This window comes from Eurosta solidaginis, chromosome 2, assembly GCF_040869045.1.
Source record: "Eurosta solidaginis isolate ZX-2024a chromosome 2, ASM4086904v1, whole genome shotgun sequence".
NCBI lineage: Eukaryota > Metazoa > Arthropoda > Insecta > Diptera > Tephritidae > Eurosta > Eurosta solidaginis.
In genome coordinates, this window is record NC_090320.1 from 134,098,524 (window position 1) to 134,123,562 (window position 25,039).

A 25,039-nucleotide genomic window follows, 5' to 3' on the forward strand; every position below is an offset into this window, starting at 1 on the left:
TTATGTGGAGGAGACCACCTGGTGCTAACCAGACCCCTTGCTCAGTATTCAACGCCCCCTAGAGCCACGCCAGAGACCATCCAGAGTATAAAACCACCGAGCACGAGTAACAACAGGTACGATATCACTAATCAGACTAACGACGACTTTCCCAGCCATGAACACAGCGGCATAGAAGGCGAGGCGGATCGCATTCGAGAATTCCTGGCAGGAGAACTTCAAAGTTCGAGGCCATGAGTGGGATAACGATGATAGAAGAGCACAAGGTCATCTTGACTGATGACCGCCCCATCAAGCAACGGTATTTCCCACGCAACCCAGCGATGCAGAGTATAATCAACACCGAGATCGACGAACTCCTCGCGAAGGGATGGATCGGACCATCCTGCAGCCCACACAGCGCCCCGATCGTGTTAGCTAGGAAAAAGAACGGTAAGTGAAGGCTGTGCGTGGACTAACGGCAGCTCAATGCTAGGTCAGTCCACGATGCATACCCGTTGCCGAGGATACAACACATATTGGAAAAACTACGACGAGCAAAATATATAAGCAGCCTCGACCTGAAAAATGGCTACTGGCAAATACCATTGGAACCAAACAGTCGCCCCTACACGGCTTTCACAGTACCCGGACGCGGCCTATTCCATTGGCGTGTCATGCCCTTTGGCTTACACTCGGCACCCGGCACGGTCCAGAAATGGAGCCCCATGCTTTTGAGTATCTGGATGATATCATCGTCATAGGCGCCACTTTGGAGGAACACATCTAAAATTTACGGGAGGTGATGTTACGACTACAGCACGCCAACCTCAGGATCAATCCAGAGAAGTGTGATTTCTTTAAAAAAGAACTCAGGTACCTAGGTCACGTGATCAGCGATAAAGGGATTCACACCGACCCAGAAAAGGTTGCCGCTATTCGTGCCCGATTTCGCCACTATAAGCCAGCCGCTCACCACCCTGCTAAAGAAAGGAAATCATTGGAAATGGGGAACCGAACAGCAGGAAGCGTTCGACATCATCAAGCGGAAACTCACCGAAGCACCCATACTTGCATGCCCAGATTTTACGAAAACGTTCACCCTGCAGACGGACGCGAGCAACTACGGCATGGGGGCAGTGCTGACACAAGAATTAGAAGAGGGCGAGCAGGTGATCGCTTACGCCAGCCGGAAGCTCAACAAGGCAGAGGCCAACTATTCGCCCACCGAAAGGAGTGTCTGTCGTTTGGGGAATCCGTAAGATGAGGCCATACTTGGAAGGCTACAAGTTTAAATTAATAACTGACCACATGTCACTTAAGTGTTTAAATTCCATTGAGAGTCCTTCTGGCTACATAGCCCGATGGGTCTTGGAACTACAGCAGCACCCATTCGACATTGAGTATCGCAAGGGGAAGCTTAACATGGTGGCGAACGCCCTATCTCGACAGCCGCTGGAGGCATTACGACTTACAACGACGACGGAACCACAATGCAAGTGGTGGCACAAGCGTGTCGGCAAAGTACGCACCAATCCGGAGAAATACGCCGACTATACGATACACGATGGACAGTTATACCAACATATTTCCCGCCGGTCACACGACGAAGAGGCGGTACCATGGAAATTGTGTGTGCCCACACCACTCAGACAGCGATTATTACAGGAAAATGATGACATACCAAGCGCGGGACACATGGGTATCCGCCGGACAGTAACACTAATCGCAAACCGATATTATTGACCCGACCTGTTCCGTGACATCAGCCGGTATGTACGTCAATGCGAATCCTGCCAGAAATACAAAGAAACACAACAAAAGCCAGCCGGAAAGCTGCTCTCACAGGTAGCCCAGGAACCATTTGCCACGGTATGCGTCGACTTCGTTGGACCCCTACCGCGATCTACACTCGGAAATGCGATGTTACTGGTATTTTTCGACCGATTCAGCAAGTTGGTGGAATTGATCCCCATGAGGCGTGCTACCGCAGACGGCCTTCGCCGTGCTTTTAGGGAACGAATCCTCGCAAGGTTTGGCGTCCCCAAAGTACTCATATCCGACAACGGCACACAGTTTTGTAGTACGCTCGGGCAGCGCTACCTCAACGAAATCGGGGTACGAAAAAAGAATACACCGCACCCAATACCCCCCAAGAAAACCCAACGGAACGAGCAAGCAGGACCATTAAGCGAAGACCAAATATAAGCCCTTAATTTAGCCCACACAAAACCATCGCCCCACAACACAGGATCAGTAACATAGACAATGCAACACAAATAAAACTACATAACAACACGATCAGCACCATAGCCAACACAATACGAAACGCAAACAAGTCTCTGAAACATCACTAGCGCAACAAGTAGCCGCAACACCCCACAGCAACACCGTAACCATGGCAACGCAACGAACTAAGCTACCAACATCAAGAGCATTGGCTATGAAAAAGGCAACACAAGAAGACAGCAAGCAGTCAGCACGCGGTTGTGGTTGCGACCGGAGCTACTACTGGAGCGCTCTGGAAGGCATATCGGTTTTGACCACTGCCAGCCAGTGCGGTTCATAGTAGAAAGGCGTGGACTAAGAACTGTGGGTAAGCTGGTTTTGACCGCTCTACAACGCTTCAGCCAACGCTCGCTCTCTCGTAAGCAGACGTCCTCAAAAGCATCGTGATCTCGCGCTCAACTAAACGTCAACCGTGGCAGAAGTACGTCGGCATCCGCAATAGTTGTGAATCGAAGTGAAACGCTACAACGTGACTGTACCGAGGCTAACGGATTTCACCTAACGGGACGCGAAGTTGTGGTTGTTACCCGAGCAGCAATTGAAGGGCATCTGAAAGGCGTATCGGTTTTAAGCATCGCAAGACAGTTCCCTTCATAGGAGAAAGCCGTGGGCTGAGGATTGTGGGTAAGCTGGTTTTGACCGCTCTACAACGCCTTAGACCACGCTCGCTCCCTGCTAAATGAAGGCCCACAGCGTCACGAGCCCGCGCACCACCGCCGTAAGCCTCGGCAGAAACAGCAGAGTCGTGCAAGCACACGACGTTGGCCACAACAGAGAGACGCTAATATACGACGCTGGCCGCAGCAGGGCTACGCAAACATTCGACGTTGGCTGCAACAGAGATACACAAGCATACGACGTTGGCCGCAGCAGCATTATACGAGCTACGACGTTGGCCACAGCAGAGTCACGCAAGCATACTAAGTTGGCCGCAGAAGCGATACGCAAACATACGACGTTGGCCACAGCATAATCACGCTAACATACGACGTTGGCCACAGCAGAGAGACGATAACATACGGCGTTGGCCGCAGCAGAATTATACGAGCATACGACGTTGGCCACAGCACAGTCACGCAAGCATACTATGCTGGACGCAGCAGTGCTACGCAAACATACGACGTTGGCCACAGCAGAGACGCTAACATACGACGTTGGCCGCAGCAGCGATACGCAAACATACGACGTTGGCCGCAGCAGAGTCACGCTAACATACGACGCTGGCCACAGCAGCGCTACGCAAACATGTGACGTTGGCCACAGCAGAGAGACGCTAACATACGGCGTTGGCCGCAGCAGAATTATACGAGCATACGACGTTGGCCACAGCACAGTCACGCAAGCATACTGCGCTGGCCGCAGCAGCGCTACGCAAACATACGACGTTGGCCACAGCACAGTCACGCAAGCATACTCCGCTGGCCGCAGCAGCGCTACGCAAACATACGACGTTGGCCACAGCAGAGAGACGCTAACATACGATGTTGGCCGCAGCAGAGCTACGCAAACATACGACATTGACCGCAGCAGAGTTACGCAAATATACGACGTCAAACATACAGGGAGTTACACTCACGCAGACGCACCGACATAAGCCGCAGCAGAGACAGCGCAGTCACTAACTCTAAGAGAACGACGCCGACGCAAGGCGTCACTGAGATACATTTAAATATACCCAGGCAACGACCAGCAAGGCGTCCAAACGGAACGCTCCTAACGGGACACGAGGGACCGTTAGCCCACCACTAATCATAGAGCAAGCATCAAAGTGAAGAATACATACAAATCTTTCTTTTATGACGTTTTATATTATAGTTATAGTATATTGAGTTAAAGCAATAAAGTGAATTTTATACGGCGAGTATGCCCCAGCACTTATTGAAGAAGCACCGGGACAAGGAAAATCTTTGTTACAATACCACGAACAGTATTCCTGCCAAGATTCCAAGGGCGTTTGGTCTCGCCCTGCAGAACTTTTTCATTATCTTCTACTTATTATGGTAGGTGTCACATCCAGTTTAAAAATTTTTTTCTAAAGTTATATTTTGCTTCAATAAACCTATCCAATTACCATGTTTCATCTGTTTTTTTCACATTTGGTATAGAGTTGTAGCATTTTTTTCATTTTTCGTAATTTTCGACATCGAAAAATTGGACGTGGTCATAGTCGGATTTCGGCCATTTTTTATACCAAGATAAAGTGAGTTCAGATAAGTACGTGAACTAAGTTTAGTAAAGATATCTGGATTTTTGCTCATGTTGTCGTGTTAACGGCCGAGCGAACGGACAGACAGTTGCCTGTGCATAAAAACTGGGCGTGGCTTCAACCGATTTCGCCCATTTTCACAGAAAACAGTTACCGCCATAGAATCTATGCCCCTACCAAATTTCACAAGGATTTGTAAATTTTTGTTCGACTTATGGCATTAAAAGTATTCTAGACAAATTAAATGAAAGAGGGTGGAGGCACGCCGATTTTGAAATTTTGTTTTATTTTTGTATTTTGTTGCACCATATCATTACTGGAGTTGAATGTTGACATAATTTACTTATATACTGTAAAGATATTAAATTGTTTGTTAAAATTTGACTTTAAAAAAATTCATTAAAATCAACCCATGTACGAAGTTTCATCGCTTTATCCGTCTTTGGTAATGAATTATCGCACTTTTTCGGTTTTTCGAAACTTTCGATATAGAAAAAGTGGGCGTGGTTGTAGTCCGATTTCGTTCATTTTAAATAGCGATCTGAGATGGATGCCAAAGAACCTGCATACCAAATTTCATCAGGATACCTCAAAATTTACTCAAGTAATCGTGTTAACGGTCGGACGGACCGACGGACGGACATGCCTAAATGAATTTCTTTTTTCGACCAGATCATTTTGATATATAGAAGTCTCTATCTATCCCGATTAGTTCATGCCGTTACGGATTACCATTATGCGAAGAAAATTAACATACTCTGTGAGCTCTGCACAGCTGAGTATAAAAAGGTAATGTAAACAATATAAAGATACTCACTTGCTATCGTTGGGGAAAAACGGGGCACATCAAAGCAAATTTTAATGCGAAGCAGAACGATACTGCTAATTCGACGAAAAAACAACAAAAGAAATGTTCAGTTACTGTGTTAGGTGCAACTCAATGTGAAATGTTCGACCGCGCGTAATGGTGTTTGGATAGTGGCGCAACAGCGCATATGTGCTGCGACCGCGCCTTGTTTAAAAACTTTGTGGAACACAGAGAGTGGATCGCATTGGCAGACAACAACAATTTTCGCGCAGAAGCAAAGATTGCGAAAATAAAGATGTTGCAGGCGCAAACTTCGGTGGAACGCAGCGGAGCGTAACAAAATTCTAGTAGGTCACTTTCACCACACCAAAAATTTTAACACAATTTTTAACATAATTTAAGCACAGAAATACCCTGATTGGAGTTTTAGAGAGTAAAAGTTAAAATTTTGAACACATTACATGAATAACAAGTGTACAAATAATTATTAAATAACAAATACAGACAGTGGTAGTTAACAAATTCTGCTGTGGTAAGTGGTGAATGTGACCTACTAGAACTTTTGTGAAGCTTGCTTCACACGATTTTTCGTCCCTCCAACATCTTTATTTTCGATAATCTTTGGCAGAAGGCAAAGGCAACGTAACAATAACAACAAATACGTGTGAGCTAACATTGAGGGATATTTTGTACGTGCCAGACATGCGTGCAAATTTCATATCAGTCGGCCGAGCAGTCGAAATGGGCTGCGCAGTCACGTTTGGCAGTAAGTTCGCTATGATTAAGCAGAATAATGTAGAAGTGTTGCGTATACAAAGAATGGCAAATTTGTTTGTGTTGAAAAATGAAAGCAACAGCTGTTTCAGTGCAACGCAAGGTAATGGTGATGCGCATCTGTGTCTAAGAAATTTTTAGTAAATGGTTTGGAAGATGTTAATTTTTCTACAAAGCCAACATGTTTCACGTGCATGAAATGCAAAATGCACACACAGCCGTTTCCGAATGCTACTGAAAGTAGGTCGACAGAATTGCTGAAATTGATACATACTGATGTATGTGGACAAAACATCATTAGGGGGCTCTAAGTATACCTTAACATTTATTGATGGTATGTCGAGAAGTATTTTTGTTTACTTTCTTAAATCGAAAGATGAAGTTTTCAGCAAATTTGTATCGTTTTGTACAATGGTAGAGCGACAAACCGGTAGGGAGATGAAAGCAGTTCGGAGCGACAATGGACGTGAATTCGTAAACAAATCTTTTGATTATTATTTTGGAAAGCACGGTATAGCACGTCAGCTGACTGCGCCGTATACTCCCCAGCAAAACGGCGTAGCTGAGCAAGCGGACCATACGTTGGTGGAAATGTCAAAAAGCTTATTAAAAAATTTAAGGCGCGATAACCTCCGAAGAGATTTTAGGCCGAGCTTCTCTTCCAATTTGCGTCGTGTTCCTCTTGATTTTCCCTACAAATTGGCCGGACGGGACTTACGGCATCTGCAAGGCAGATAAGTTTTCACTGATGAGCTTTTCATAGCAGAAATACACTCGGAGCGCTTGCCAAACAGTGCTAAGGGGCGACTCCGCTTAGAAAAATTTTCTTGTAATTGAAAAACCTTATTTCTAAAATTTTGATGTTGCTTGCCCGGGGTGTGAACACAGGGCATACGGTGTGGTGGGCGGAGCACGCTACCATCACACCACGGTGGCCGCAGCTGGTATGTGTGCGCCACTATGGGCAGAGGCAGTAGCTACTGCGGCTTACCTGAGAAATCGGACACCAACAAAGGCATTGAACAATTTAACGCCTTATGAGGCATGGTTTGGCAAAAAGCCAACAGTGAAAAATTTGAAAGTTTTTGGATGTTTAGCAGTCGCATTACATAAAACGCGACATAACAAATTCGAGGCAAAGGGTAAAAAGTATCAGATGGTCTTTTACTCAATGGTATCGAAGGCATATAGGCTTTATGACCCCGATACACGGCAGGTGGCGGAAAAGCGCGACGTTTTATTTGATGAATCAAAAAGGCTAAAAACTAGTGATGATTTTGTATCGTTTGGTCTCGATAATGAGGCGGCTAACAACAATATTTGCGATGGTGTTGACCACAATGATGACGGCGGTGATGATGGCGGTGACGACGAATGTGAAAAATACGAAAGTTCTTAAGAAAGTGTTGAAGAAAATGTTACACGTATTTTACCCGGTAGGCTCAAGTCGGTTCGCAGTGGCAAACAAGGTCGACCAAAAAAGGTATACAACGTTTTGAATGCAATGAGCACAGTAGAAGTACCAATACCTCAGACGTATGAGGAGGCGATGTTCAGCGATGATGTGGTCGTTGGTTGATTTTCCAAAAGGCCAATGAGTGGTTGGGTGCAAATGGGTGTGTACGTTGAAGCGAGATCAGTACGGCAATATTGAAAGGCATAAGGCGCGTTTAGTGGCGAAGGAATGTTCGCAAAAATACGGCGTGAACTATTGTGAGACTTTCTCACCTGTTTTTCGGTTCGAAACTATTCGATTGGTAATGGCTTTGGCGGTTGAGTTGAAATTACATCTGCATCAAATAGATGTATGTACAGCGTATTTAAATAGCGATTTGAAAGACGTCTTGTATATGCGGCAGCCGCAAGAGTATATTAATCAAAGTCAACCATCGAAGGTGCTACAGCTTAATAAGGATATATATGATTTAAAGCAATCAGGAAGGGAATGGAATTCCCATTAACTGCGGCATTGCCAGATATGGGATTTACTCAATGTGAAAGCGAACCGTGCCTATATAAATAAGATATAGAAGATAATTTATTTCTTATTCTTGTTTATGTAGATGACCTACTGCATAGCATATCAATCGAAGAAAATGATGACCATGATTAAGGCGGGTATTTCCAAGAAATTTGAATGCGTTGATGAGGGCTTTATTAAAATGTTTTTGGGCATGCAAATGGGGCGCGATGGCGAACTGGGTAATATCACTGTTGGGCAATTTCAGTACGTTAAAGACTTATTGACACAACATGGCATCGAAGAGTGTAGGCCAGAATATACGCCTTTGGATGTTGGCTTCCAAATTGCGAACAATGTAAGAAGGTTGATCAGATGTTACACCAGTCAACCATCGGAGCACTTATGTGGCTGGCGCTTTTCACAAAGCCAGATATTTTTCAATCAATTGCGAAATTAGCCCAACGCAATAACGATACAAATGGCGAACACATGGCCGGCGTAAAGCATGTGTTGAGGTATTTGGCAACTACCATTGATAAGAAATTACACTACAAACAGTGTAGCCAACCGCTTATTAATTACACGAGTGCATATTGGGGTGATGTTCGAAATAATCGGCGGTCATATGCCGGGTACGTATACTTCCTAGCGATAGGCCCAATCTCATGGAAGTCGGAGAAACAAGACTGCGTGGCTTTAAGCAGTACCGAGTCCGAGGATATGGCAATGGCTTCAGCAACCGAGGCAATACACCTCAGACGCGTAATAATCGAGATTGAGTGCGGCGATGACACAACTGGAACTGTATGGTACGGCGTCAATATTAGTGCGCAAAATTTGGTTAAGAATCCGATGCATCATTCTCGCACAAAACATATTGATATCAGGTATCATTTCTTAAAGCAAATTGTAGAAAGAGGCGATCTATAATTCAAATACTTATCGACAGAGAATATGATAGCTGATATTCTAACTAGAAGTTTATGTAAGAAAAAGCATAATGATTTTATAAAGTTGTTAAGTTTAAATTAACATTAGCATTGAGGAAGTGTGTTGAAATATAAGATTGATGGTTACGCTTATTGTAGCAATGCAAATGTCAAGCAAAATGTTAAGCAGACGTCAAACTAAGATATGTATCAACTCTGTAAAATTGAATCTTTAACATTCGTTCATTAAATGTCTTACAATTAACAATTGGTTCTTTTCATTTTGATCTTTGGAAAATCTCGGAACACCAACACTATATAGTAAGCTATTGGTGAAATGTTAAGCTACTAGCTATTAAAATGGGGCAGAAATTGTCAAAAGTTTCTTATCTGAACAATCGGTTGTATGAGACATATACTATATATACCCCCGATCTCTGTGAGTTTTTCAGGCAACAATACATGGTATATACGTAACCATTTTGTGGAATTTGAAGCTTCTAGCTGTTAAAATGGGCCAGAAATTGTGAAAATTTTCTTATCTGAACAACCGGTTGTATGAGATATATACTATATATACCACCGATCTCTTTTAATTTTTCAGACAACAATACATGGTATATACGTAAGCATTTGGTGAAATTGCGAAAAGTTTCTTAGCTGAACAATCGGTTGTGTGAGATATATACCATACAGGCCCGACGATAGGGGAGGGGAATGGGGGGATTCCTACCGGGCGCGGTGTTTCTCAGGGGGTCCGCGATTTAAAGGTATTTAGACATTTTTTTTTAATTCAGGAGAGTCTTTAGTTGTTCCATGTGCAAATTTTAAGCCGAATTTCAAAGTCAACGAATATTGATAATGATTTTTTGCCTGGGCCTTCGAACAGTGAGGAGACAATAAAAACATCAAACAAAAATGTATGTTTACATGAATCCGAAATCACAAAGTTTTCGTGGTGACACTGATGAAGGTTCGTCTTCAAAATGTCTTCCAACAATACCACCAACTCTGTATCAAAGTCCAGATTATATAAACGGCTTCGATATCGTTACCGTGAATAATGAGTTTTTGCAATCTGAAGAAGTCAACGAAATAATTCGTCGAGGTCATCAAAAGTGTCCTGTTATTTTTCCACGTGATTGTCATGACGAGGAATTTCCTATCTCGTTGTTAAACAGAATCTTGCCAAATGGAGAGTGGAGCGTGACTGGTTAGTGTGCAGTACCAGTAGCAATGCTTTTTATTGTCTACCATGTCGTCTGTTAAGCACCAATGCTTTAAATCGACGTAAAATTTGTTGTCCGGATATTCGAAATTCCAGGTATCTATGGAAGAAGCTATACGATAAACTGCCAACTTTATTAGATCAAGGTAAGAAAGCCAAGTATTTTGCTATTATCGTTGGTGCTATGTCTGATGCTAGTCACGTTGTCACGCAACAAATTTTACAATTCAACAACGGTTTTTGGCTTTCGTGAATTGTAACCAAAAAACTGGTCAGAAAATCGCTTATCTAATTTGCCATACTCTAGGTAAACATAAAATCCCATTAAAATATTGTCATGCTCAAGGGTACGATAACGGCGCCAATATGAAAGGAGCTTTATAACGGTGCACTACGGCACATTCTCGACAAAAACTCGAATGATGATTACTCGCCTTGTGCAACCCACAGTCTCAATTTATGTACAAGAATGTTTTACTATTTTCAGCAGCACTCCACAACGATGGGGCATCCTCAAAAAAAAATGTACAGAGCTCTCTTCATAGTCTTTCAGCCAAAAGCCAAATTTGACTGTGCAAGCATACGGAGATGTTACCGGCATTCTCAAGTACATCAACAAGTTCGAATATATCTTGCTGTTCTCAGTTTGGTTCAAAATACTGACTACTATTAATAAAAGAAACGTGGTACTCCAAGCTAGAGACGCCACCACAGATGTTGAAGTCCGACATCTAGATGCCTTATTAGCTGATTTGACGTTGATCAGGAACCTATGGGAAACAATTGTAAACGAACGCAAAACAGTTGCTATTTCCGGACATTCGAAATAGAAAACCCAAAAGACGTCCTGAAGATAATTTAAATGAGGTGATTACGGATGATTCAGAGTCTGATTTTAAAAACAATACATTCCTGGTGATCGTTGATTCGGTAAACACTGGCATTACTGAATGATTTGCAGCTATGAGAAATTTGAGCGAGATGTTTTCCTTTTTGTGGCAATCTGAAGACATGGATGAAACTAATGCCCCTATTACGGTATACAACTCAACTTAGTTGGGTTGTAATTAAAACAACTCAACTCCTGTTTGGTATTACGAATTACAACTTATTTCAGTTGAAGTTGAATTGGTGTTGCCAACAAGGAAAGCGATGATTTGACAGATAAATGAACAGCTGATCAATTTGTGGCGGAAATTTAAGCATTTTCAAATGTAATTTTGTTATTACAAGATATTATATGATATGAAATCTATTTTATAATGGCGAAAATGTTGGCGACTGACATGTCGCGAATACGGAAAACATTCATTCCACGGAAAACATTGCACCAAGCAAGAAAATGTTTAATTGACAAATGATGAGCTTCAAATGAAGTTATTTTGCAGATTTGAAAGGAAGCATTTTGCTTATTACTAAACACAATTAAGGACCATTTCCGCAAACGCGTCCGAGGGAAGGATTTAAAATTATGCGCCACACTCAGTTTACTTGCTAATGGCAGCTATCAAAAATGTTGTGGAAGTGATTTTGGTGTTGGACTGGTTTTAGATATTATTGAGGAACATATTTGTGCGAATTGGATTAAAAATCAAACAGCAAAAATTGTATTTTACTCTAAAATAGGATTCCCAGGAGTAGGATTAGTATCAATGGGACTCACGTTCGCATAATTTCACCTATTTGGCTGCATCCGAACTGCGGCCAGCCTCATCCAACTTCGGAATGTCGCTCCATAAAGTCAAAAAGTGTGTACAAAAAAAATGTGTACAAAATTGTTGATTATTGTTTGATTAAAAAAGGTTTAACTACCGGCTTTAAATTTTTTTTTTGGTAACTTTTTATGAGCCTGTGGAACATCTAACTCTTATGAAAGGTGGTATCAAAAGACGCGTTTCGAACTCCGTTTTTAGGATTCGAAAGCGGAAATTAAAAATTTTATTTCTGTGGAAAAATATTTACAAAAACCCAGAAAATGGGCCGAGGGTCCGAAATAAGAGGCCCGATCCACAGTTTTTAGCACAGAACATCTTTTTGCGTTGGCGGTTTTTGGCCGCGATTATTAAAAATAACCCTGGGTGGGTCTAACGCCTTTCTATATTAATGTGTACAAAAAATCTGACCAAATACAACCACATGAAAATTTGAACCGAAATGATATGACAAAAATTTAATTTTTAAGTTTTGTTTTCGGATTCTTAAATCGGAGGTCGAAACGTGTCTTTTGATACCAACTTTGAAAATTTTTGTTAAAAATTAAGTGGTGAGCCGTCTTCTAAAACGTAACATTTTTCAAAACAACTGCAAAATTGTATGAGGCAACGGCTAGTAATCAGTTGTAACATTTTGACGTGGTTGACAACTACACCAACACAAGGTTGTAAACGGTAATGCCACAAAAAGTTGTTAGACTAGACAACTCAACCGACATTTTTTTGACAGGTTGAGTTGTAATCTGTAATACCAAACTGCGAAATTTCAACCCAAACGGAGTTGAGTTGCAAACGGTAATAGGTTCACTTGAAACACATTTACGAAGCAAATTTTGATAAAGGTCTGTCACCATTGGAATTGCTAAATGTCATATACATATGTTCAAAATCTGTATACAATTTTCTCCAACATTTTTGTTGCTTTACGTATCTTTTGCACTATACCTCTCACTGTAGCTAGTGCAAAACGATCCTTCAGCGTCCTTACAAGAATCAAAAAATTGCATAGATCGTGTTCATCTCAAGAGCAAGTCTCAGGACTTGCCACGCTTTGTGTTGAATCCGTTTTGGCAAGACAGTTAAATTTTGATATTATTATAAAAAAATTTGCAGCGAAAAAAGCAAGAAAAGCTACTCTTTGATACGCGAACCTTCAATATCGAATAATTAAAATTTATAATCACCATTAAATTTATCAGAAATGTATTAAAATGTTACCAAATAACTAGAAGATATTATTTGAAACAATATGTGGCTGTTAAAAGAGAATTTATTTCTACGTTACAATAAAATAGTATAAATAGTAAATATTCTGTGTTGACTTTATTTTCAGCTCTTAGTACAAAACTCATTTAGTTGATGTGGCAAAAATTTTTTTTGATGTAATCCATCAATAATGATTCATGAATGATACGTCATTAATTCAAATTAATCAAAAGTATTAGTGGATTTTTTATAGGGGGCCCGTAAATTGTTTAGTCCCGGGCCCGGATTTTCTCTATACGGCCCTGATACCACCGATCTCTGTAATTTTTTTCAGACAACAATATGTGCAATATACGAAAGTATTTGGTGAAGTTTGAAGTTTCAATTTGATAAATTGAGGAAGATATGACAAAAATCATATTTTTATGAAAAATCGGTTGTATGAAGGATATATGCTATAGTATTCCGATCCGGCCGGTTCCGACAAATGTCTCAACGGACACCTAAATACACCCACTCACCAAATTTTGTCAAGATATCTCAAAAATTGAGGGACTAGTTTGCATACAAACAGACAGACGGACATGGCTAAATCAACTCAACTCTTCATTCGGATTATTTCGTAAATTTATTGGTGGGCCTATGTATTTTCCTTTAAGGACTTATAAGTTTGGGATTCGTAACGAAGTTAATATACCATTTAATTTTCATGAAAGGTATAAAAATAGGTAGGTAGTTTGTGTGAGAATGTAAAGTTTCACGTTTTTTGTGGTCTGCATGTAAAAACTACTAGCCGTAAAAAAGGGGGCAGAAATGACAGTTTATAAGGGGTATACACTATATATACCACCGATCTCTATGATTTTTTCAGACAAAAATATATGACATATGTATGTAAAAGCATTTGGTGAAATTGGAAGCTTCTAGCTTTTAAAATGGGGCAGAAATTGTGAAAAGTTTCTTATACGAACAACCGGTTGTATGAGATATATACTATATATACCACCGATCTCTATTAGTTTTTCAGACAGCTATATATGGTATATACGTAATCATTTGGTGAAATTTGAAGCTTCTAGTGGTGTGATGGTAGTGTGCTCAGCCTACCACACCGAAGACCCTGGGTTCACACCCCGGGAAAAGCAACATCAAAATTTTAGAAACAAGTTTTTTCAATTAGAAAAATTTTTTTCTAAGCGGGGTTGCCCCACGGCAGTGTTTGACAAGCACTCCGAGTGTATTTCTACCATGAAAAGCTCTCAGTGAAAACTCATCTAACTCGCAGATGCCGTTTGGAGTCAGCATAAAACAAGTAGGTCCCGCCCCACCAATTTGTAGGAAAAATTAAAAGGAGCACGACGCAAATTGGAAGAGAAGCTCGGCCTTAAATATCTTCGGAGGTTATCGCGCCTTTCATGTTTTTTTAATATATGCTGTATACGTAAGCTTGCGATGAAATTTGAAGCCTCTAGCTCCTAAAATGGGGCAGTAATAAGGAAAAGTTCCTTATCTGAACAATCGGTTGTGGGGATATATGCTATATATACGACCGATCTCATCCTTTTTTTTTCAGGCAACAATATGTGCAATATACGAGAGTATTTGGTGATGTTTGAAGCTTCAATCTTATAAATTGAGGAAGATATATGCTATATACTATATGCTGTATGCTAGGATATATGCTATAGTGGTCCCATCCAGCCGGTTCCGACAAATGTCTAATCTGACACCTAGATACACCCGCTCACCAAATGTTATCCAGATATCTCAATAATTGAGGGACTAGTTTGCATACAAACAGACGGACGGACATGGCTAAATCAACTCAGCTCTCCATCCTGATTAATTTGGTATACTTTCCTTAAAGGACTTACAATTTTGAGATTCTTGACGAAGTTAATATACCATTTCAGTTTCATGAAAGGTATAAAAATAGGTAGGTAGTTTGTGTGAGGATGCAAAGATTTTGTGGTCTGCATGTAAAAACTATGAGCACGAACCACTTATTTCAACAATATATATGTATATGACGTAAGCGTAAGCTTTTGATGAAATTTGATGAAATTTGCTGTTTCTAGCCGTAAAAAAGGTGAAATGATAGTTTATATGGGGTATAAGCTATATATATCACCGACATTTATGATTTTTTCAGAAAACAATGTATGCTATATATGTAAGAATTTTGGTGAAATTTGAAGCTTCTAGCTGTTAAAATGGGGAAGAAATTGCGAAAAGTTGCTTATCTGAACAACCGGTTGTATGAGATATATACTATACATACCACCGATCTCTATGATTTTTTTCCGACAACAATATATGCTATATAGTAAGCATTTGGTAAAATTTGAAGCTTCTAGCTGTTAAAATGGGGCAGAAATTGCGAAAAGTTTCTTATCTGAACAATAGGTTGTGTGAGATATATGTTATATATACCACCGATCTCTATGATTTTTTCAGACAACAATATATGCTATATAGTAAGCATTTGGTGAAATTTGAAGCTTCTAGCTGTTAAAATGGGGCAGAAATTGCAAAAAGTTTCTTATCTGAACAATAGGTTGTGTGAGATATATACTATATATACCACCGATCTTAATGATTTTTTCAGACAACAATATATGCTTTATAGTAAGCATTTGGTGAAATTTGAAGCTTCTAGCTGTTAAAATGGGGAGAAATTGTGAAAAGTTTCTTATCTGAACAATAGGTTGTGTGAGATATATACTATATATACCACCGATTTCTATGATTTTTTCAGACAACAATATATGCTATATAGTAAGCATTTGGTGAAATTTGAAGCTTCTAGCTGTTAAAATGGGGCAGAAATTGCAAAAAGTTTCTTATCTGAACAATAGGTTGTGTGAGATATATTGTATATATACCACCGATCTTAATGATTTTTTCAGACAACAATATATGCTATATAGTAAGCATTTGGTGAAATTTGAAGCTTCTAGCTGTTAAAATGGGGCAGAAATTGTGAAAAGTTTCTTATCTGAACAATAGGTTGTGTGAGATATATACTATATATACCACCGATCTCTATGATTTTTTCAGACAACAATATATGCTATATAGTAAGCATTTGGTGAAATTTGAAGCTTCTAGCTGTTAAAATGAGGCAGAAATTGCGAAACTTTCTTATCTCAAAAATCGGTTGTATGAGATATATACTATATATACCACCGATCTCTTTGATTTTTTTTGACAATATATGTATATACGTAAGCATTCGGTGAAATTTGAAGCCTATAGATCTTAAAATGGGGCAGTAATTGCGAAAAGTTTTGTTATCTGAACATTCGGTTGTGGGGGATATATGTTATATATACAACCGATCTCTATGATTTTTTCAGACAACAATGTAAGTATTTGCTGACATTTAAAGCTTCTAGCTGTTAAAATGGGGCAGAAATTGCGACAAGTTTCTTATCTGAACAATCGGTTGTATGAGATATATGCTGTAGTAGCAGACCCGGCAGATGTTGTTCTACCCTAAATTTGGTATATCTGCATACATTTTAATAAGCTTTTTCCGTCTAACTCTGCCCTCCCCCTCTTCACTTTTTCCTAATCCTTTTGTGCACTCCTCCCTTCGTCTTTTTCGCTTCATCTATCCCCATCTTCGTCTCATTCTATCTTTTTCTCAGTCTCCTTCTCCTCTTTTTATCTTCTCTCAAGTTTTTCTCATTCTTCTTCATCCCTTATTGGCAGTCCCAGATGGTGGTATGTAGTTTGTTCCAGTCCCACTCCGAGTCTCAGTCCCAGTCCTAGTCCTAATCCCAGTTCCAGTCTCTCTCTGATCTACTTCCCGGAAAAAGGATCGTAAATGCTAATATAGGCAAATTTATATACCAAATTTCAGGCAAATCTAATAGGACGTATGTATGTAAATAGGTATATGGGTATTATTAAAGCATGTCTTTATTTCGGCTTCGCATGCATATTTATCAGTTTTGGCAGGTTGATGCGACTAAGTCGGATATCGCAATGAAAATTACATTAAAGCTCTCAGCAACAGCTTTCATTTGATATCCATATTACTCACACATTCTAGGGGTATCCGGGTCCACATTTTGGCCTATATCTCGGGACCCTAATCACTCAGTTGTATACAACTTACTCTGTATTAAAGCAAACATCAACAGCTTCAATCTGATACAAATAATGTAAAAACACATCCCAGTGTTACCCTGATCCTCGGTTTGGCCTATATCTCGAGACTCTACTCACTAATAGGTATGAAAACTACCCTGTACTAAAGCACTCATCAACAGCTTTCATTTGATATCCATATTGTATAAACAATGTCACGGGCCCACGTTTTGGCCTATATCTGGAGACCCTAATCACCCAGGTGTATGAAAATTACCCTCTACCAAAGCACTCATCAACAGCTTTCATCTGTTATCCATATTCTATAAACAGATTCTAGCGTACCCGGGTCCACGTTTTCGCCTATATCTCGAGACTTTGTGCGTCGATCGCAACCAAGCCTATGTAATAACCACCGCGTGAGGTATACGCAACTTATGTGAAACTTTGAACAAAATCGACCGACGCATCTCTTCAAACACCGGCGACCAACTAACACACATTTTAGCCTATCTTTTTATAATCAGCGTGCTTTGCACACAGAGTTGTAGCGTCATGTAGTGCCAGCCAACTAAAAACTAAAAATAAAACTAAAAACTAAAATAGCTGGCATCACCCCCACATGCAACCATGCATGTATGCACTTGGCGTTACTGGGTGAAAGAGTCGAATGACGGAGAGAATTCTGATTGGCTGAATCTTCCGTTACTCGACTCTATCACGCCACTGCATCATGCGATTTTACCGCTATGCACTTTTGGCATAGCGGCAGGGCTGCTTTGAAGCGTCAGCAGTTTTGAGTTTTTGGGCAGAGTTTGAAGTGAACCGGCTGCCGCAATACACGCGAGAAAGAACGGCGTAGTTAATAAAACTAAGAATAAAATAACTAAGGACTAGGTTTATTAAAACTAAACATTTATTGTGCAAATAAAACTTAAAGCAACTTAACAAACAAACATAAGAGAACTTTAATAAAAAAGTACTAAAATTAAAGCAAGTGCGGTGTTTATTTTATTTTGCGTGTGTGGGCGCGCGAGGGGCTGTATGCCCAAAATTAAGTGGCATCGAAATGCCACTTTACATGGCGACCGTGACATGCGTTCGCAACGAAAGAATTTGTTTGTTAGAATAATGCGATTCTTTTCCATGTTTTAACTCGGAAAAAATAAAAACGTTTGTGTAAGAAAATCGCCAAACCTTTTTATTTCAAAGTGCAGCATATTTTAATATATATACTAATTTTCTACGCTTCGCTAAAAACTAGCGTTAATAACCGAATGACGGTGCCAAAAATCCACGAAACGGGATATCAGAAGACAGTAGCAGTGAAAATTATTGTGCCTAACGTAGTACAGTCCCATAGGGAGTTGATACCGTTTAATACCAAAAAGTAGGCGTGGAAAAACGTAAATTGATTGCGAATCGCAGAAACAAAAGATTTCCAAAAATATTTTTTGCCATAAAAATATGTTGAACATTTTTTTAAATATCAACATTATCACAGTTATGGTTTCTCACCGAATAAAAGTGAAGGTGGTGAGAGTTTGCTACGTTAATATGGGAAAAATGACGTTTCAATTCCTAAGTTGCGGCGTCGATGGAAAAATTTCGCAAAGGAAAAAAATTGGAAATTGCGGTGTCGTTTTAGAGCTCCGAAATTACGGCGCAACATTGTACATACATAATACAGTTTAAACGAACTCAAGTGTTAAAAAGGAAAATCTTCAAAAAATACAAAACCTACAAAAAAAATTTGTAAACTACACAATTACACAAAATATGCTTAAATCAACAAAATATACAAAGATATGGGTGAACTGAACTAAAACTACAAAAATAATTCCAAAAAAAAAAAACATATGTATATATACTATATATAAAATCTACAAAAAAGTACAAAATCTAAAAATTGAAAAAACTGGAAATAATACAAACAAATCAAAAACTGAAAAATTAAAGAAAAAATAAATTTTTTTTCAAAATTACACAATCACAAAAAAAAAAAAAACAGATTTCAAAGCGAAGAAACTGAATTAATGGCAACAATAAAAATTTACATTTAAAACAAATCTACGAAACACATACATGGATTCTAAAATTTTTCAACAAAAAAAAATCATCCAAAATTCATCACTTGCCTGGAAACAAATGAAAATTACATAAAGGCAGATTATCATCACACTTCGAAAGGCGTGGAACACCCATTAGCCATACAATTAAAAGGTACCGGTGAAGATGTCAACCTGCAGATGAACCACGAAATATCAAGGAAAGGAGCAAAGTATGTATTTTATTTTCAAATACTTGTTTTAATCGTAAGCGCCATACAAAGGTTTATGTACTATTTTTATGTAGCCTACAAATGCTGAAAATCAACCGATTGCGGTTTTCAAAAATTAAATAAATATAACTTTTTCCAAATATTTCTCAAATGCTTTCAAACCATGAATAGTATTTTTTGTAAACATTTACAAGTAACATTTCACAGTTTAAATACGTAGAAACATATACCCTCAATACAAAAAAAAAATGTCTTAATACATTACATACACTAATACATATATAATGATATGCCATAAAATGAAATTTTTGCCTTTATATAACACATGAATTTAATATGAAAAAAATTAAAAAAAATTTTCATTAACTACAATTTTAAACAAAGCGTTTCGTTCTCGTGAAACAGTTTGGAGATTTTATTAATAGCGGTGCGTCCGCAATATAATAGAAGATTGATAGAAAGCAGTGCGTCTGCGATACAAAATACGTTTTTCATACTTTCAATATAAAGCGATGTGGACGTAAACATCGCCGTATATTCGAAAAAAAATAATAAAATTTTGGTTAGGCTTGTGGAAACAAGTGCGGTTTTTTTTATATTTTTTTCCAATAGTCCGAAAAAAAATATACCAGCCTGTTTCGGTTTTTACAAAATAAATAAAACCGGAACACGCTTGCCTATTTCCTTTTGCAAAGCCCATTCTGGGGGGCGAGAAACCACAGACCAAGTGTCCTTTTTAGGACAGCCTGTCCATTGGTTAGCTAGCGGGGCTAACCTAGTGGGGGACAGTCGGTAAGTCCGACTAAGTTCGGCACGGAAGGGGGGTAGGCATTTCTCTAGCCTATAATTTAGAGAAAATCCGCAGACCGGATGTTCCTTTGTTTAAAAAAAAAAAAAACAAAAAAAAACAAGTAAGGAAGGTTAAGTTCGGGTGTAACCGAACATTACATACTCAGTTGAGAGCTATGGTGGCAACATAAGGGAAAATAACCATGTAGGAAAATGAACCGAGGGTAACCCTGGAATGTGTTTGTATGACATGTGTATCAAAGGAAAGGCATTAAAGATTATTTTATGAGGGAGTGGGCCATAGTTCTATAGGTGGACGCCATTTAGGGATATAGCCATAAAGGTGGATCAGGGTTGACTCTAGAATGCGTTTGTACGTTATGGGTATCAAATAAAAGGTGCTAATGAGTATTTTAAAAGGGAGTAATCCTTAGTTCCATAGGTGGACGCCGTTTCGAGATATCGCCACAAAGGTGGACCAGGGGTGACCCTAGAATTTGTTTATACAATATGGGCATCAAACGAATGGTGTTAATGAGTATTTTAAAAGGGAGTGGGCCTTAGTTCTATAGGTGGATGCCGTTTCGAAATATCGCCATAATGGTGGACCAGTGGTGACTCTAGAATGTGTTTGTACGATATGGGTATCAAATTAAAGGTATTAATGAGGGTTTTGAAAGGGAGTGGTGGTTGTTGTATAGGTGGTCGCCTTTTCGAGATATCGCCATAAAGGTGGGCCAGGGGTGACTCTAGAATGCGTTTGTACGATATGGGTATCAAATGAAAGGTGTTAATGAGTATTTTAAAAGGGAGTAATCCTTAGTTCCATAGGTGGACGCCGTTTCGAGATATCGCCATAAAGGTGGGCCAGGGGTGACCCTAGAATTTGTTTGTACAATATGGGCATCAAACGAAAGGTGTTAATGAGAGTTTTAAAAGGGAGTGGTGGTTGTTGTATAGGTGGTCGTATTTTCGAGATATCGCCATAAAGGTAGACCAGGGGTGACCCTAGAATTTGTTTGTACAATATGGGTATCAAACGAAAGGTGTTAATGAGTATTTTAAAAGGGAGTGGGCCTTAGTTCTATAGGTGGACGCCGTTTCAAAATATCGCCATAAAGGTGGACCAGTGGTGACTCTAGAATGTGTTTGTACGATATGGGTATCAAATTAAAGGTATTAATGAGGGTTTTTAAAGGGAGTGGTTTTTGTTGTTGTACAGGTGGACGCCATTTCGAGATATCGCCATAAAGGTGGACCAGGGGTGACCCTAGAATTTGTTTGTACAATATGGGTATCAAAAGAAAGGTGTTATTGAGTATTTTAAAAGCGAGTAATCCTTAGTTCCATAGGCGGACGCCGTTTCGAGATATTGCCATAAAGGTGGACCAGGCGTGAACCTAGAATTTGTTTGTACAATATGGGCATCAAACGAAAGGTGTTAATGAGTATTTTAAAAGGGAGTGGACCTTAGTTCTATAGGTGGACGCCGTTTCGAAATATCGCCATAAACGTGGACCAGGGGTGACTCTAGAATGTGTTTGTACGATATGGGTATCAAATTAAAGGTATTAATGAGAGTTTTAAAAGGGAGTGGTGGTTGTTGTATAGGTGGTCGTATTTTCGAGATATCGCCATAAAGGTGGACCAGGGGTGACCCTAGAATTTGTTTGTACAATATGGGTATCAAAAGAAAGGTGTTAATGAGTATTTTAAAAGGGAGTAATCCTTAGTTCCATAGGTGGACGCCGTTTCGAGATATCGCCATAAAGGTGGAGCAGGGGTGGCCCTAGAATTTGTTTGTACAATATGAGTATCAAAATAAAGGTGTTAATGAGTATTTTAAAAGGGAGTAATCCTTAGTTCCATATGTGGACGCCGTTTCGAGATATCGCCATAAAGGTGGGCCAGGGGTGACTCTAGAATTCGTTTGTGCAATATGGGTATCAAACGAAAGGAGCTAATGAGTATTTTAAAAGGGAGTGCGCCTTAGTTCTATAGGTGGACGCCTTTTCGAGGTATCGTAATAAAGGTGGACCAGGGGGACTCTAGACTTTGTTTGTACGATATGGGTATCAAATGAAAGGTGCTAATGAGTATTTTTAAAAGGGAGTGAGCCTTCGTTCTATAGGTGTTCGCCTTTTCGAGATATCGCCATAAAGGTGGACCAGGGGTGACTTTAGAATATGTTTGTACGATATGGGTATCAAATGAAAAGTGTTAATGAGTATTTTAAAAGAGCGTGGGGCTTAGTTCTATAGGTGGACGTCTTTTAGAGATATCGCCATAAAGGTGGACCAGTGGTGACTCTAGAATGTGTTTGTACGATATAGGTATCAAATTAAAGGTATTAATGAGAGTTTTAAAAGGGAGTGGTGTGAAGGCGTTTTCCAGATATCGACCAAAATGTAGACCAGGGTGACCCAGAACATCATCTGTTGGATACCGCTAATTTATTTATATATGTAATACCTGCCAAGATTTTAAGGGTTTTTTATTTCGCCCTGCAGAACTTTTTCATTTTCTTCTACTTAATATGGTAGGTGTCACAACCATTTTATAAAGTTTTTTCTTAAGTTATATTTCGCGTCAATAAAACAATCCAATTACCTTACCATGTTTCATCCCGTTTTTCGTATTTGGTATAGAATTATGGCATTTTTTTCTTTTTTCGTAATTTTCGATATCGAAAAAGTGGGCGTGGTCATAGTCGGATTTCGTTCATTTTTCATACCAAGATAAAGTGAGTTCAAGTAAGCACGTGAACTAAGTTCATTAAAGATATGTCGATTTTTGCTCAAGTTATCGTGTTAACGGCCATGCGGAAGGACAGACGGACGACTGTGTATAAAAACTGGGCGTGGCATCAACCGATTTCGCCCATTTTCACAGAAAACAGTTAACGTCATAAAATCTATGCCCCTACCAAATTTCAAAAGGATTGGTTAATTTTTGTTCGACTTATGGCGTTAAAAGTATTCTAGACAAATTAAATGAAAAAGGGCGGAGCCACGCCCATTTTGAAATTTTCTTTTATTTTTGTATTTTTTTTGCACCATATCATTACTGGAGTTGAATGTTGACATAATTTACTTATATACTGTAAAAATATTAAATTTTTTGTAAAAATTTTACTTTAAACAATTTTTTTTTTTTAAAGTGGGCGTGATCCTTCTCCGATTTTGCTAATTTTTATTAAGCGTACATATAGTAATAGGAGTAACGTTCCTGCCAAATTTCATCATGATATCTTCAACGACTGCCAAATTACAGCTTGCAAAACTTTTAAATTACCTTCTTTTAAAAGTGGGCGGTGCCACGCCCATTGTCCAAAATTTTACTAATTTTCTATTCTGCGTCATAAGTTCAACTCATCTACCGAGTTTCGTCGCTTTAGCTGTCTTTTGTAATGAATTATCGCACTTTTTCGGTTTTTCGAAATTTTCGATATCGAAAAAGTGGGCGTGGTTATAGTCCGATATCGTTCATTTTAAATAGCGATCTGAGATGAGTGCTCAGGAACCTACATACCAAATTTCATCAAGATACCTCAAAATTTACTCAAGTTATCGTGTTAACGGACGGACGGACGGACGGACATGGCTCAATAAAATTTTTTTTCGATCCTGATTATTTTGATATATGGAAGTCTATATCTATCTCGATTCCTTTATATATGTACAACCAACCGTTATCCAATCAAACTTAATATACTCTGTGAGCTCTGCTCAACTGAGTATAACAATAATTATATAACTTTCTTAACCAGACTTACCATTTTATAAAATTTATACCAAACGCAACAAATATTAACCGGATTTTCAAATAATACTCGGATTTACAAAATATTTACCTGATTTACAAAATTTTTTTTCTTTTGAAATAATTTTCAATAAAATTACCCTGTTTCAAACACATGTCCGATTCTGAGGGCAATTCCAGCGATAAATCAAGCTCTAAAGGAAGTTGTTCACTAGCTCGTCAAGAAGATTTTTTAGGATTTAATGACTCAGATATCGCAGAAAATAATAATTAAAATTTTCAGCCAGTAACGAATATTATAAACACTCAGCCTTCAGCAAATCCGTCTAATAATTCAGACAACCTACTAACTAGCACTTCCAATTTTCAGTCAGGAACTGACTTTTTTAATTCTCTTCAACCACTCTCTCTCTTCAAACACCGGCGACAAACTAACACACATTTTAGCCTATCTTTTTATAATCAGCGTGCTTTGCACACAGAGTTGTAGCGTCATGTAGTGCAAGCCAACTAAAAACTAAAAATAAAACTAAAAACTAAAATAGCTGGCATCACCCCCACATGCAACCATGCATGTATGCACTTTGCGTTACTGGGTGGAAGAGTCGAATGACGGAGAGAATTCTGATTGGCTGAATCTTCCGTTACTCGACTCTATCATGCCACTGCAACATGCGATTTAACCGCTATGCACTTTTGGCATAGCGGCAGGGCTGCTTTGAAGCGTCAGCAGTTTTGATTTTTTGGGCAGAGTTTGAAGTGAACCGGCTGCCGCAATACACGCGAGAAAGAACGGCGTAGTTAATAAAACTAAGAATAAAATAACTAAGGACTAGGTTTATTAAAACTAAACATTTATTGTGCAAATAAAACTTAAAGCAACTTAACAAACAAACATAAGAGAACTTTAATAAAAAAGTAACTAAAATTAAAGCAAGTGCGGTGTTTATTTTATTTTGCGTGTGTGGGCGCGCGAGGGGCTGTATGCCCAAAATTAAGTGGCATCGAAATGCCA

The 25,039-nt window shown here is 39.2% G+C and overlaps 1 protein-coding gene across 7 annotated transcripts in view; it reads right to left on the reverse strand.

The window, feature by feature from the left end:
* The window catches only part of hgo (homogentisate 1,2-dioxygenase), a 1,123,318-nt gene that overhangs the window by 195,039 nt on the left and 903,240 nt on the right, over positions 1-25,039 (reverse strand). The window lies entirely within an intron of this gene.